This window comes from Ursus americanus, chromosome 16 (assembly GCF_024610735.1).
Source record: "Ursus americanus isolate L20-20 chromosome 16, mUrsAme1.1.p, whole genome shotgun sequence".
Taxonomy (NCBI): Eukaryota; Metazoa; Chordata; class Mammalia; order Carnivora; family Ursidae; genus Ursus; species Ursus americanus.
The window spans coordinates 31501292-31517227 of NC_142142.1; the positions used below are offsets into that span (position 1 = coordinate 31501292).

At 54.7% G+C, this 15936-nt stretch overlaps 1 protein-coding gene across 4 annotated transcripts in view; it reads left to right on the top strand.

Annotated features, from left to right (window-relative positions):
- The window catches only part of SMCO4 (single-pass membrane protein with coiled-coil domains 4), a 62658-nt gene that overhangs the window by 45759 nt on the left and 963 nt on the right, over positions 1-15936 (top strand). The window contains exon 1 of one of the 4 annotated variants that reach the window (XM_087868257.1): positions 1068-1973. The exons of the other annotated variants lie outside the window; for them this stretch is intronic. The gene's annotated coding sequence lies outside the window, so the exon portion shown is untranslated. Of the gene's footprint in view, positions 1-1067; positions 1974-15936 lie in introns of those variants that run through there. 4 annotated transcript variants of the gene reach the window in all.

Here is a 15936-nt window from a genome sequence, read left to right on the forward strand (position 1 = left end):
AGTCCATAGTCTCTCATGTTTCATTCCCCCTTCTGATTACCCCCCCTTTCTTTATCCCTTTCTTCCCCTACTGATCTTCCTAGTTCTTATGTTCCATAGATGAGAGAAATCATATGATAGTTGTCTTTCTCTGCTTGACTTATTTCACTTAGCATTATCTCCTCCAGTGCTGTCCATGTTGTAGCAAATGTTGAGAACTCGTTCTTTCTGATAGCTGAGTAATATTCCATTGTATATATGGACCACAACTTCTTAATCCAGTCATCTGTTGAAGGGCATCTCGGCTCCTTCCACAATTTAGCTATTGTGGACATTGCTGCTATGAACATTGGGGTGCATATGGCCCTTCTCTTCACTACGTCTGTATCTTTGGGGTAAATACCCAGTAGTGCAATGGCTGGATCATAGGGTAGCTCAATTTTTAACTTTTTAAGGGACCTCCACACTGTTTTCCAGAGTGGCTGTACCAACTTGCATTCCCACCAACAATGTAGGAGGGATCCCCTTTCTCCACATCCTCTCCAACAATTGTTGTTTCTTGCCTTGTCTATTTTTGCCATTCTAACTGGCGTAAGGTGGTATCTCAGTGTGGTTTTGATTTGAATTTCCTTGATGGCTAATGATTTTGAACATTTTTTCATGTGTCTGTTAGCCATTTGTATGTCTTCATTGGAAAAGTGTTCATATCTTCTGCCCATTTTTTGATTTGTTGATTTGTTTCTCGTGTATTGAGTTTGAGAAGTTCTTTGTAGACCTTGGATACCAGTCCTTTATCTGTAGTGTCATTTGCAAATATATTCTCCCATTCCGTGGGCTGCCTCTTAGTTTTTCTGACTGTTTCCTTGGATGTGCAGAAACTTTTAATCTTGATGAAGTCCCATAAATTCATTTTATCTTTTGTTTCTCTTGCCTTTGGGGATGTGTCATGAAAAAGGTTGCTTTGGCTGATGTCGTAGAGGTTGTTGCCTATGTTCTCCTCTAGAATTTTGATGGATTCCTGTCTCACATCGAGGTCTTTCATCCATTTGGAGTTTATTTTTGTGTATGGTGTGAGATAGTGGTCAAAAGAAGGGCCATTTTAAAGGCATAAGAGTAGGCAAAAGGGTAACTGATTTTGACTTGGGATTGGGGATGTTTTCTCAGTGGCAAGAGTGTGTAAAGCAGGCCAAGATGAAGAGCCCTGGGGCCGGCATGTGTTGGCCTGTTCTGCCTCTACGTTCAGAGGCACAGGAGGGTGACCCCTCCATGTGACCTTGGGGATGGGGTTGGGCTCAGCGCTCAGGGCCTAGAAGGCCAGGCCGAATCTGCACTGTGTTTGGTTGGCCCTGGGGACCCCTTGAAGGCTCTGTAGCCAGACTAAGATCAGAGCTTGGATTAAGTGAGATCCTTCTGTCTAGAGACTGAGGAAGCAGGAGGTGGAGGCAGGCACTTTGCCGGCCAGGGGAACCTCGAGGGGCCCGCAGACAGGCCACTGGCAAAATCAGTCAGCCACATCTTAGCACTCGGAAGCCTTCTAGTCCTGTGGCCTTGGCCCAGACCATCCTCAGACGGCTCAGTCTGGCAAAACAGCTTCAGGTTCAGCAGGAAAAGGTGGCATTTAAACTAAAGATCAAATATTTAGCACTTTGTTAGTGACAAACAACTTCGGCAGCCCAAGGCTGCTGTCCGATGGGGTCATTCTCCCTCCCCTTCCCCCAGATTGACTCTCCTGGAGACTCCAGAGAACCTGACAGCCGCTGTGTAAATATTTGATAGCTGCTTAGTGTATGGGCTGCCTTTTGCAGAGTATTTGAATTTGGGCAGCAGCAATCAAGGCCTGCAGTGGTGCACAAATAATAGGCTTTGAGACATTCCCGGTGGGTGTGTAGAGTCCTTCCTGGATTGATCTTCTCACCCCTCCGCCCTTGCTTTCACTTGCGGACATCAGGACATCAGGGGCGTGCTCCCGTGGGGCCGGTCCGCACACCTTCCAGGTAGGCTCCTGCCGCCAGGCCTCCGCCCTCCCGGTTCCCTGCCCAGCCCCCTCCTCCCTTGTTGTGCGGGCTGCACTTTCCCTCCAGGCCCCTGCTGTCTGCTCAGACGCGGTCCCTTGTAGTGCTCCCCGAGTTATAGCATGTCCCGACTCTGTCACCTTGTGCCGCTTTGTCTTCTGCACAGCACTTCACTCCCTGACACACCGTGTCTTTGGCTCCTGTCCGTCTCCCGCCACTAGAACGTGCTTCTGTCAGAGCAGGGGCTTCGTTTTGCTCCTCGCTCCACCCACACTGCCAAGACCGTGCCCGGCACGTGCAGGTGGCCTTGTATTGGGGGATCGGTGGCCGGGCTGCACACTCACCATGTGTAGCCAGTGCCCGGCCTGTGGTGGGTGCTTAGTAAGTGTGCGAATGAGAATTGGTGGGGGGGTGACTCTGCGTGTGATTAGCCCGTCCCCAGCGCCCCACCGCTCTGCAGGGGTGCCGACTCTTGATGGGGCGGGCCCCCGGTTTTCTTTCCTTGAGGAAGGCGCAGACGGGCAGTCTTGGGCGCATGTGGTTGTGGTTGCTGTTTGCACTTGAAAATTCAGTCAGTACCTCACTCTCTCTCCGTGTGTCTGCCATCAGCCAGGCTCTGTAATTAACTTGCTGTAATTTAGCTTAGAGATGAGTTTTTCATTTTATAGATGCCATCAACAACCAGTGCTCCTGATATCTTGGTTGTTGATGAGGCTCCTGTCTACCGGAACATGAAGACCGCAGCGCGCCGAGGTCCGTCGGTTAGCTCACGCCTGGCCGTAGGAGCGAGAGGACAGCGGATGGGTTTTAGCAGGTTGTGGTGCTGTATTCCTGGGGTGCTCCAGAGCATGCCAGCATGCGGGCAGAGCCCTGGGGGGCCTGTGGGGCATCTTCCTTGGGGTCACATTTTACCCAAAGATGTGGGGAAAATAACACTTAAAGAATATTGACGGGTGCCTGAGTGGCTCAGTCGGTTAAGTGTCCGACTCTTGGTTTTTGCTCAGGTTCTGATTTCATGGGTCATGAGATCAAGCCACGCGTCAGGCTCTGTGCTCAGTGGCAGTCTGCTTGGATATTCTCTCCCTCTGCCCCTTCCCCCCGCCCAAAATAAGTATATAGATCTTGAAAGAAAGAAAAAGGATATTGAAACCAATATGGATATGTGTTGGAGTAGAATTCAACATCGCTTAGTGGGTAAGAGCAGGGCTCTGGAACCAGACCATCTGGGTTTGAATCTGTCCCACCACTTACTTGCTTTGGGGTCCAGGGCAAGGGACATAACTGCCCCAGACCTCAGTTCTTGCCTCTCAGCTGGAAGCCTGTGACACAGTAGAGCCTCCCGCATGGGGACACAGTCAGCATTCAGTGACAGCCACAGCAGGCTTTTATCACGGTGCCATGCACATTGTGGGGCCAACGTGATAGACGATTGCTGACATTTTAGATAAAAGAGGAGACAAATGAAATCTTATTATTGCAGTGGCTCTGCCCCAGACCTGGCCTCCAGGGACGAATGTTCACTCACATCTGCCATATTTGAGATGGACAAGTTAGCAAAGCACTGTCTTAAAAAAAAAAAAAAAAAAAGACAACAGCAAAACACCAGTGCATACAACTGGCTGGCCTGCATGTGTTCCTGAATTTCCCCCCAACCTTGCTTTAGTCTTGAGCTGTCACAGAGTGGAGCTGTCATTAACAAAGTGCTGAATTAGCGATGCTTCCTTTAATACCTGCTGTCTTCCGGCACCTAATCGAGTAGCAGATGAAGTGGGGGAACCTACGGGTTTGGAGCTGCCACTGAGGGAGTGACAGCCTCGGAGGAGCAGCAGCCTTTCCGGGCGCTTGCACAGAGAGGGCTCGCTGCTTCCCTTTCATTCCCCAGCAGCCTGTGACTCATCGAGGTGGAGAAGACTCGTCCTAGCGGAACCCGGGTCCATCTCTTCCATCTGATTTCTGAGTCCCAGCCATTCGTCTCTTGGTTTCCCCCAGAGATAGAGAGCTCCCTCCTCCAAAAGTAGGAGTCTTCTGCCAGCCGTTCAGGTTCTGCCGGCCAGAGCACAGCTGACCAGGAATGTTCCGCCGGCAGCTTCGGTTCTCTGTGACAGAGGGACCTCTGGACCCCATGCTGGCACAACTCCCTTGGGAAACGTGATTTAACCTTTTAGCGGCCCTCACTGCGGGGAGGTCTTCTCAGTCCAGTGTTCATCGGCTGTGGGTCACAGCCGATGAACTGATTGGGAAGTGAGTGGATCGCAGTGGGCATTTTTCTAAAGACGTGGAACCAGATCGTTGCTCGTCAGTCGTAAGCTGCCGTATTCCCTTATAGAACTTTGGTCTCGGGCTGTGTGGTGTGCACTCCGTGGCTTTCTGTGCATCTCAAAAGCCATTGTCTCAACCCTCCTGCAGGAATTTCAAATTACTTCTTTTCTCTTGAGTTGTTTTTTTTTGTCCTTTCTGTGGTTGGATTTGTTTCAGGTCAACTGGTTTGAAACCAAGTTGCTGGTCGCTGTGAATTTCTCTCTGACTCCTCATTAAAGGAGGACAGTAGGCTGTCCACAGTTAAATAACAAGATCCATCAAAGGCCCTGCTTCCTCTCTGTCCTCCTCGTGTGCGGCGGGAAGAGCTGCTGGTTGAGCACCTCGAGAGCTTCGCCTGGTCGCAGGGCAGGTCCTGGAAGGGCACTATTTCCTCTAGGCTGGAAGAGCCTCCTCTGTCACTGGTTCTTGGGAGGAGCATGCGGGGACCGACCTGCATGCACATGGGCGTCTCCGCTCTCCCAGAGTCCAGCAGGCGAGGTCTCCTCTTGTCACATGTTGTCCTTGGAAACGTGACTGTAACTTGAACCGAGAAGAGGGACACGGCTCCGAAGATGGAGCAGAGTGGAGCATCAGCAGGGCTTTCAGGACCTGAGCTCTGTGTGTGTTCGGGGCAGAGGGGAGGCGGTCGTGGTAGGAGGAGGACGCCCCGGGCAGGGCATGTAAGCCCCTTGAGCAATTGTGGTGTTTGGGGTGCCAGGGCCTATGCCAAGCGCCTTGCTTTGGTAATCCCATGCAGTCTTCACGTCCTTCTCTCACTTGGTCACACTGGCCTGACAAGACCCCCAGCCTGGTTTAGTCTAACGTCCTCCACCCCTGGTCCCCCACACCTGCACCTGCTCCGTTGGCGCCCTCTGACTCTCCTCACTTCAAGATCTGTGACCTGTGGCTGCAGGTGCGCCGCATGCTGCTGCGGTCACACGATAGTCCTCAGCTGCATCTGTGCCCCTTGGGACAACTATTTCGTGGTTTCTGGCTCTTCAGATGTCTGACAGCTCCTCCTCCTTCCTGCGTCCTAAGCTGATGGCCTTCTTCCCTGTTCATGCACAGCCAGTGGCGGTCGCATGAGAACTTAGGCCTGCTCCCAGCACCGCACTGGTGGCCCTGGTGCAGGGCCAACCTGCTGGTGGCCCAGAACCTTCTGTGTTCCCCCAGGGGTGCTTCATCAGTTCTTTTTCTTTCCTTGTCCTGGTGCACTTCCCCCTATGATATAAACATTCTGAAACTGCCTTAACTACCTAACACACAGAGCAAAACTCTTGTCCTCATAGCCCCTCATTCTGACCCTCTTTTTATAATCTAAGGATGCTGCTGCTACCCGTCTGTAGTATGTAAGTACGTACCAGACCTTATTCTCATCAGTTCATTAGGTATGATTTTTATCCCCATTTCTCAGATGAGAAATTGGAGGCCTGGGAAAATTGAGCACCTTGCCCGAGGTCCCAGGGCTGGGATTGCAGTGCAGACACTCGGCCTCCGAGCCCTTCCCTGAGAAGAGTTGCCTACTGGTGGTCTCCATCCCCCCTACCCCCTTCCTCTCTGGGACCTACTCATAACACTGCCCCCTCCTCACCTCTCCCCCAAAACCTGCTTGTGACCAAATCTTAAAGCCCTTTCTGCGCTTGCCTCCCGGGACACCTTACTCTTCCTGGTCTTCCTCCTTTCACTCGTTTTCAGTCTGTCTTGCTGGTTCCTCTTCTGTCCTCCCGGATCTAAGGATTACATCGCCCCAGGGCTCCATCCCTGTCTGCCCTCACTCACCAGCCTCGTGGCTTTCAGCACCAACAGCCCCACGTTCCAGCCTCCAGCCCGCTCGCACCCCCGACCAGGCTCCTGCCTCCTGCTGCCTGCTCGTTGGCTCTGCTAGAGTCTCCGCCTCGATGCGTCCCAGCTTCCCACACCCCCACTCAGCCTGCCTGGCCTCTTCCCCACACGCCTAAACGGCCCCTCTGTTCTTCCCCATACTCAGGCCTTAGTCCGTTTTCTTTTTTCACACTCCAGTTCTGGTCTGCTGGTAAATCGTGCTGGCTCTGCCTTCAAAGTGCACTCAGGATCTGACCACTTTTCACCACATCTGCCCCTTCCCTGGACCATGCCACCGCGTCTCACCTGAATGATGTCCATCTTCCACGCATCTTCACCACCGTCCTTGCCTCAGCCCTGACCCCCTGCAGCCAGTTGTCCAACGGTGCTCTTTTTAACCGCTGTGCCACCCAGGCGCCCCTTGGTGCTCTTTTTAAATACAGGCCGAGCCCTCCAGTGGCCCCCATCTCACCCTTGCCCTCTCTGGCCTCACCTCTGTGTGCTCCCTTCTGTCCTCCCTAGCTGTGCCGGCCGCTGCGCTGCCTCTGGGGTGGGGGCTGCCCTCGGGCCTTTGCACATGCTCTGCCCTGTCTGGAAGGTCTTCCGAAGAATGTGCACAGGTCACTTCCTCACTTCCTAGAGTCTCTGGTCCAAAGTCACTTTCTCAGGAAGCCTTCCTTGATGGTTACTCTCGATGTGCCGCCTCTGTACCACCCCTCCCCTTTCTGTTCTCTACAACACATCGCATCATCTGACACAATTCTGTTCATCTCTTGGTTGCCTGTCTCTCGTGTCCTCAAAAACTACCCAGAGGCAGCATTCTGCCTGTCTCGTTCATAGCTGTATCCTCATTCTATCCCCTGACACACAGTAGGTCCTTAAAACATATTTGAATGACAGGTACTTTTATCTCTAGTTTCTAGATAGAAGAATTGGAAGCTGAGAGTTATTTGCCCAGGGCCACAGACCCTAAAAGTGCCAGGACAAGGATGGAAACCTTGACATGAGTTTAACTGCTCCGTGTGCTCCGCCTTCTTGTTCAATAAGGACCAAAACATGTAACGTGCACAGTTACCGCGGGGATGAAAAGGGTAACGCGCAGGCAGGCACATGTAAACCCCAGTGTGCCAGAGGAATGGTGCTTAGCTAATTTAGCGAGAACCATAGCTTTTCATGTCTGTTATTCAGCAACCTCCCGAAGGCTCTTTCGCCTTCTTGGGTTTTTATTCAGGAGCAGCCGGTACTGCCTCCACCAAATTACCTACTTTCTTCTTCCTTCTGCCCTTGGTGAGAGAACTCCGTGCGTGTGCGTGTGTGTGTGTGTGTCCGCTGACTTCTGTCTGTCAGTAGCTCTGACCCCCGCCCCCTGCTGGCCATCAGGTGGAAAGCTCCCCCAGCCTCTGTGGCCCGTCAGCAGCTGGGGGGCCAGTGGGGGGCGGCTGGAGCCCATGTGCCTGTGGCTGTCACTGTGGGTTCATGTCTGTGCTCCCGGGGAAGGCGCTTATGTTATCAGCAGGTGCTTAGCGGGTGTCAGGAGTCCTATCTTGCACAATTCTCCTGGCAGCCTGCCCACCCCCTGCCCCCACTCTCTGCGGCAGACTGGAGTGAAGTGATCACAGGCCCATTATGGCTAAATACCAGGGACATAAAATGAGGCAGGCACACTCGATGAACCACAGAGCCGCTGCTCTCAAGCACGCAATTTATGTTTCCCTGAACCCAGGGCAGCTTCCCCAGTCTCCTAGCGCGGGGCACGAAGCAGTTCAGCCCTTCTAGTGCTTCCTGTTAGGGTAATGACGCAGCTGTGAGAAGGGGTGGTAGACATCCCCCCCCCCATACACCCTTCAGACGTGTTGTTCATTCGTTGGGATGCTTGGTTTTCAAGGAGGAGAAAAATGCAACCATTTTCTTCATGAGCACCTAAAACTGCCTTTTCCAAAGACAGGAGAGCCGTGGCACCTGAGAAAAGATGCCCAGCAGGGAAACTAGGCGGGCGGTCTTCCAGGGGAGCGGTCTCCCGTGGGGAGCCACCGCCGGGGCCTGGCTTCCGTACTCGCCTTGATTGTGCGGGGATGTAGGGGCGCTGTAGACAGAGTTTGCAGCTGCTTAACACTGTCACTGAGCCAGGTCGCACTGTCGTCGGCGGGCATCCCTCCAGCAGCCTGTGACATCAGGTGAAAACAGCAGTGAAGACGGGGACATCAAGCAGCCTGGCCCACGGGGAAAATTCTGGCAGGATATGGTGCATCCTTGAACCCAGGTCCGCGTCCCAGCCTAGGGCGGGCATGCGGTGAGGCTTTTCGGGAATTAGGACAATTCTGGCTGTAGGAAACAGGCTTTATCTGCTGCCAAGTGAGACAAGCCCAGAGGGCCTGCGCTCCCTCTCGCACACCCTCCCTGAGTCCTCGGCCTCCAGAGCAGATGGGCAGGAACAGGTGTGGACTTTTGAGTCTGCCTCCCATCTGCCCCTGTGCTTCTGGGGCCTGTCGGCCAACCGGGGGCGGCTGGGTGGAGTAGGAGGAGCCCAGTTCTTGAGCCAGCTAGAGCTAGGTGAATCCAGCTGCACGGCTGACTTGCTACCAGGGCCTTCTTGAAGCCCCACCTCCCTCGTCTGCAGGATGGGATTACAGCCCACGTGAGCTCTGTGTGTTTGTAGACAGCTCTAGTGTGGTAGCCGGACAGAGTCTTCAGGAAGTCATAGCTGCTGGTCTTCGTTGTGGGGTCCCTGGGAGATGTCGTGGGGTCACACCAAGAGGATGCGTGGGCTTTGGAATGAGGTCTGAGTTCAAATCCTCATTCTATTCATTCCTTAAATACTTAACGAGTGCTTATTTATGGATTTTACACTGGGGTTGAGACTGCGCTGGTTCCCTGATAGTATTTGGTCTTGGGCAAGTCACCATGCTCTCCTGAAGCTCAGTGTCTCGTGTAAGATGGGGGTAAAGAATACCAATCTTGAAGACTGTGTTAAGAATGAACTGAGCATTTAGAAGTGGCAGCTAGCTACTTTATTCTTTTCTACTATAACGTTTTCTACCGCACTGTAGAATTTTCTGCTCTAACTCTGTGGTTAGTATGGAAGATGAACCACTTGTTAGACTGTTGGAGCTGTGATATTTAATCCAGCAGGTGTTTGCTGAGCACCTGTTATGTGAGAGGCACCATGCCAACCAAGGGGAATATTTTTACTAGCAAGATACAGCGCAGTGGGGACATCAGAGCCCCCGCTGGTTCCTGGCCCCTGGTCACTGCTGCAGGAGGGGCGTAAACCAAGTGCTTAGACAGCGCCGAGGAGGGAGCCTTCAGTCCAGGGAGGCTGCTGCTGGTTGCACACAGGGGCTGACCAAGGATGACAGCGAGCGCACCAGGCAGGCGACAGTGCAGGGGGAGAGGGCCTCCTGCAGAGGGGCTGTGTTGGCAGGGGCACGGAGGTATGCGGGCAAAGGGTGGGAGCTCCTCAGAGCGCAGACCGTGGTGCTCCTGATTGTATGGGGCGGGCACAGCACAATCCAGGAACAGTGTGATGTGAGCCACTCATGGAGATACGGTTTTCCTAGTAGCCACACTAAAACAGTAAATGGAAAACAGGTGAAATTAATAGTATTGTCATTTCAACATGAATGAGAATTCATTATTGAAATACTATATTTTGATATATTATTAAAGTCTCATTTCAACATGGATCAGCATAAAAATTTAAATGACACATTCTACATTATTTCTTTTGGTACTAAGTCGTCAAAGTCTGGTGTGTATTTTACACCCGTGTACAGCCCCATTTGGACCACAACTGCATTTCTAATACTGGAGCCATGCAGGGCTCGTGGTGACCGCCTGCTACCTTGAGCAATGAAGGGTTAGCAGTTCTGGAATATGAGACTTGGCGGTGTTCTGTGTAATCTTGAATCTTCCCTCGACCCGAGCCAGCCTTCTCCCATCAGACCCTTGAACCCACCTGCCCACCCCCAGATTGGTGACTGGTAGTTTCAGCAGGCAAGAGAGAAAAAACTGGGCTATTCCATCATGCACAGGTTATACGGTACAGAAACAAAAACAGCCCACAGAATTCCCTGGTGGTTCCTCCCTTTGTGTGCGTTTCCCCCGGGACGGACCTCCCTGGAGAGCAGGTTATCTCCGCCCTTTACTGAGCATCCAGCACCACCCGTTAATGTACGGGTACTTCAGATAATACATCCTTCCTAATTTTTTCCACACTTCTACAAAGCAGGTTTCCTTACCCCGTTTTACAGAGGAGGAAAGTCAGGGCACGAGAGGTTCAGTACCTTGCCCACGGCTGTGTGACTGGACGTGGCCGAGCTGAGGCTCAGACCTGGTTTCCCCTGGTTCTTACCTCTGCTCCTGGCGGTTTCTCTATTAGGGTTCAACACTGGATGTACATTATGAGCTCTAACCTGGAAAAATACCAATTAAGAACTTCATAAGCACGTATCTACACAAGTATATGTATGTGTACATATGTGTACATACATAAAACACTGGAAGGCTAGATCAGAGAAAAATCATAAACTCGAAACGATTCTGTACAAAAGGCTGTGTCTCCACGCCTTGCTGTCTGCCTCCCTGCCTCCTGCCCACACACGCTGGGCACCAGTTGGAATGTTGCAGTGCTGACCAGTTGCCATGGACGGGCACTGGTGGGGGAGGGGGCAGAGCAGGTGGAGTTTCATTAGAATCGGGTGGGACTCAAGTGTTTGTGAAGTCTTCCGTTTCCCGGGTTAGGGGAGCTGGAGGCGGCGGGGGGACCAGGTGGCAGTCACAGTTGTAAGGCTGGAACGGTGCTGGTGGCTTCTCCTTCCTGCCTGCGCAGCTTGCTGGGAAGAAGCCAGACCGCACGGCGTGAGCTTCGTCTTCCATTTCCTCTCTGTGAGGGGCTGGTAAGCAGTGATGTGGCCCCGAAGTGGGGAACGGGTCAGGGAGATGGGGGCGGTGAGGCACGGGTGGGCGGCGACCGTTCCGGCTTCGGAGTCACACAGACGCGGGATTGACTTTGAACTCTGCCCTCTCTGATTCTGTGACAGAGGCAGGGCTTTGGGTGCGTCCTGGCTGAAACTGGAGCAGTTCCGTAGCCAGGGGTCTTTTCACCGGAAGCTAGAGATCCCGGGGAGCCAGCTCAGGGTAAAAGAGGTATCGACCACCAGAAGCTAGAAACATGTCCGTGTGCTGGCAGGCCCAGGGCCCTGTACGCCGGGCTGCGCAGGGACTCCACCAGAAGGACAGGAGAGCAGTGCCCTCATCCCCCGTCTGCTCTCCCCCACCCGGCTTTCCCTGGTGTCTCTGCACAGGGACTCCGATGGCTCCCCAGGTGGCTACCTCTGTGTGATTGTCCAACGTCAGTGTCCCTTAATGTTCCTTAGCACAGATTTCTGAAACAGAGGCTCATTGATCCGGCTCAGTTTTCTGAGGCAAGCCACCATTTCAGAGGTCCTGGCTGAGCCTGGCTGAGCCAGCCCTCGCCCCGCAGGCCACCTCGCTGGTCCAGGGAGCGGAGGCCGGAGCGTGTGGCGAGCTGGGCCTCAGATGGCCCAGAGGGAGGCAGGGCCTGGATGTGAAGCCTCTACGAACTTTAGCCAGAAGGGCTGATGGCTTCCCTGCGAAGCTTGCTTTCCCACCCGACAGGACGGGTACTTCATGCCCGCTCTTTCCTCAAGCCTACCTCGCTGCTCCTCAGACTCCACGCCGAGCCCTCTCCTGTTTCACGGCGGAAGTCCAGGCCTCCTATTCCTCCCACACAGCGCCGACCTGCCTCCTCCCGTCCCCGTCTTCCCTGCCCGCCTCCCGTTGGATTCGAAGTTGCGCCTTCGCGTCCGTCAAGGGCAGAGCGGTCCTTCTGTGCCCTCAGCTCGCCCGCACAGGTGCTGCCCGCGTGTTCAGCACCCGCCTTCCTCCCGTCCGGCCGGAGCCCTCCAGTTCCTGCGCCCCGGGCCCCTCGTCCGGGCTCGTGCTGGTCAGGGTGCGGCGGGGGACCCAGTTATCCCGAGGCGGCCAGGATTCGGGAGCTTACGCCAGAGATCAGCAGCTGTGCACCACGCCTGATTTGGTCCTGCCGACTTTTTCCTGGCAAAACTTTGTCAGTGAAGGAAGCAGAGTGTTCATTGGCATATTCCGGCGCAGGCTTCTCTCTCCTCAGATGAGCAACTGTTTGTGGACGATGCTTGCAGTCGCTCCAGACTGAACCCTCGCCTCCCGCTCCTGTGAAGGCACTCGTGTCCCATCTTCATGTTGCCACAGGCAGCAGAGGCTTCTCTGTCTTCACTTCAGCTCTTGGGAGTGTTTTGAAGCAGGGCCCCTCTTGGCTCTCGTGGCCCCCAGAACTTTCTATTCTGTTTCCCCCCTTCACTTGCCTCCTGTTCCCAGGCTTCTTGGCTTGCTCGTCCCCTACCTGCCCTCTGGCTGTCCAGTGCTCCGGGGGCCCAGGCTGGGCCTTTTCTCCGTCTACCTTGCCTTTAGTGAGCTCACCTTGTCCCAACAGCTGGTGACTTCCCAGTACAGGTCTGCAGCCCAGACCGAGCTGCTGACTCAGTGCTCCAGCCGCCTCCTTGCTATTTCCATGGTGATGTCCAACAGGCACCCTCGCGCGCATGGATAGGTGTGAACAGAGCACTTACTGCTCTTTCTCGAATCCACCCCTTCCCCAGCCCCTTCTCCCTCAGCTCGTGAGGCAGGATCACCAGCCAGCCAGTTGCTCAGTCTCCAAACTGTAGGTTCACCTGTGATTTCCCCCCCTTTCCCTCTCAGGCCGCGTCCAATCCGTAAGTAGGGCCTGTCACTTGTGCCCCCAAAGTATGCCCCGACTCCACCCTCCTCCCTGTCACCACTCCCTCTCCCAGGCAGAACCATCGCCCTCCCACCCTGGCCGGCTCCAAGAGCCCCCCTTTTCATTCCCCCAAGCCCTGCTGTTCACAGTCAGCCAGACGGAGCTTTTTAAAGCCCACACCTCCCTGCGTGAAACCCTTCAGGGCCTCCTGCTGCTCTTGGGATAAGAACATGGCTCCTTACCATGGCCCATGAGCACCCCCTCCACCCCCCGCCCTGATGACCTGGCCTCTGCTGCCCCCTCCAGGTCCATCGGCCACTCTCCTCCCAGTTCCTCCCACTTCTGCTGTTCTACCCCACTTTTATCCCTGCTGGCCCCCTTCCCTCTCCTCCGGTGTCATCACAGAGATGTTTTCCCCGATTCTTGGGCCCCAGGGAGAGCGTGGGCTGTGGTTTGAGGCCCACAGCATAGGTGAGTGAAAGCAGGAAGGCTGCCCGCTGTAGCCTAACGGAGAGCCCAGAATTCAGAACCACGTGTTTGTCCTTAAAATCCTGACCAGACCTGTACTGTCCCCAGCAATTTGAGGCTTTCTTTCTAAGTCTCCAGGAACTTCTGAATGCATCTCACAGATGTCAAGAGCTGGTCAGCTGAGGCCGCTGCCTTTGAATGCTAACGTGGGAGGGTGCAGACAGCCGCTAAAGGAGCGGGACCAAGGCAGGGTCTGCGCTGCTAAGCAGAGCAGCCGGGGCCCTTGTTAACTCTGGGCTCCCGGAGCTGCCTGCCCGCGGCCGGTCCCGAGAGGGGTCCCGTGAGCCGCACCAGCGGGTCCTCCAGTTCTCACAGACCAGACAGGCCATTAACTCCACAGGGGAATAGCTGCAAACCAGAGGGCTGCTAATGGCTTGTCCCTTTTTAAACAATTTTGTGAGGCCGTGTCAGGCAGGGAGGGACTGCGGTTTCGTAGCTGACAGGGGATGCTGCCCACTGCTGTCTTAGAAGCCCCTGAGGAAGCTGTTTACAAACTGGGTGACCAGTGGCAGGACATTTTTTCTCTTGCTCCTTGGTCTCCGCACGTCTCAGATGGGGATGTTAGGCCTGTCGCATCCGACTTACAGGCTGTCGGGGTGAGTCCCAGTAGCATCAGCTCACAGGCATAGTGTGCCTTCTCCACGCCACACGCCATGTTACAGGCTCTCGTCTTGTCCTCACCACGGTCCTGTGAGGGCTACACCGCCATCCTTAGCCCCTCCCGGGGGTAGCCGGGACCTAGAGAAGTTCGGTGAGGCCGCCCAGGGCGGCAGGCAGGTGAGCTGTGGGGAGAGGAGCCGGCTCTGCCTGGCTCCGCGGCCTGCCTGCGCCCCTGTGGGTGGCCGGAGCACGGTGGACGTGTGCCTTTTCCGACCCTCACGGTCAGCCTCTGTGACAGAAGCTGCTCTGGTTGTTGAGCTATGACAGTGAGGCCCAGTGAGGCTGAGGGACTCGCCTATACCCGTTCAGCCAGTCAGTGGTACGTCCTGGTGTGATGCCAGGTCCATCTGAATGTTCTGGGGAAGACTGGAAAAGGAGAACTGGTAAAGCCAGGGATTCCTACACCTGTCAGGTGTTAAGAGAGTACTAGTGAGTATTTTTAAAAGCCTAATGGAAATTGTACACTTGCCAAAATAGGGCTGCCCTGAACTTTAATATTTGCTTTTGGTAGGCCTTATGCCATCCCAATGCACGAAAATGAGTCATCTTGCACCCTAAGAAACTCTGCCTGACGTGGGTAATCAGACAAAAATCCCAGGGTCCATATGCGATGAGAGGAGTGGTCGATGAGGATTCCTCTGCCAACAGTTAGGTCTCTTCTGTCTCAGAATCCACGTTCCAGATTCTGCCATTAAACATGGTCACTTAGGTGTAAATGCCGTCTTCCTCGTCAGCGTGGTGACAGGCCACCCACTGCCCTGGGACCGAACTGCACACACAAGATCGTGTTACAAAAGTCTCTTTGTCGGAGGAGTATTAGCAGGTGCTACCCCCCGAGAGCATTTAACTCCACACTTGTCCCAGGATACCACGATGGACAGATGTCTTTCTGTCCAGTACCCAGCCTCCACCTCACGGCCGTGTTTAGAAACCACTCCACCTACTCTAGAGACCCCAGGCTGGGCTGGGGGCACACTAGGCCTTGGCTTGGCAAGTCTGACGCACACGGGAGCTGGCGGCGCAGAGAAGCCGGGCGCCGACAGTCCATCCTGGACGGTGACAGCAGTGACACCTAGTCTCCAGGACAGTGGCGGTGACCTCAGCACCTCCTGCTCCAGTGGCAGTGTCCGAGTGGTGACGTGGTCTGAGTTGGCCTCTGGTTAGGGCCGCACCGGCTCCCTTGTCCTGCTCATTTCCTGAGCCTGGTCCTCCCCTACGGCTTTTCTGGGGACTCTGAGAGGTGCCAGACACCTTCGCAATCTCATAATCAGCCAAAGGATTGCTGTTGCTTAAAGCAAAGAATCCGACTTGTCAGGAGTTGTTGCTCTAAAGTTGTCGGTGGGTTTGCAGTTTGTTCCCAGGCCCTTGACAGCACGGCTTTGCCACCTGAGCACCTCCTCGGGGCACAGAATATATGAGAATCCTACTACGAGTGAGCAGCAGGACCGCAGGCTCAGCTGGTCTCTGTTGTCTGTCTGACCCGGATATCCACTCTGGCTGCAACCCCCGGGGCACCCCCGGACTGTGGGTGCCGTGAGGGTGGGATGGAGTCCTCAGCCCCTCGAGCAGTGCCCGGCACACAGTAGGTGCTCAGGAAGGTGTGATGGACGGGTGGACCAGTGCCCAGACGGAGAAGCCCGTGCGTCTGGGCCCTCTCCAGCTGCAGGGAGGCTGCGCTGGCCTGCGATGAGGCCCGGGGCTTGGACAGGATGGCGTCATGTGCGTGGAGTCCGCAGGTGGCCTGAAGCTCGCCCCTAAAACTTGGCTGGGGAGGGGGAGCCTCAGCTAGGAGCGATGTGCCCCCTCTCCTCAGTGGCGATCACGTGCTTTCCAGGCTTTCCATGTCACACGTGCATAGAGGCC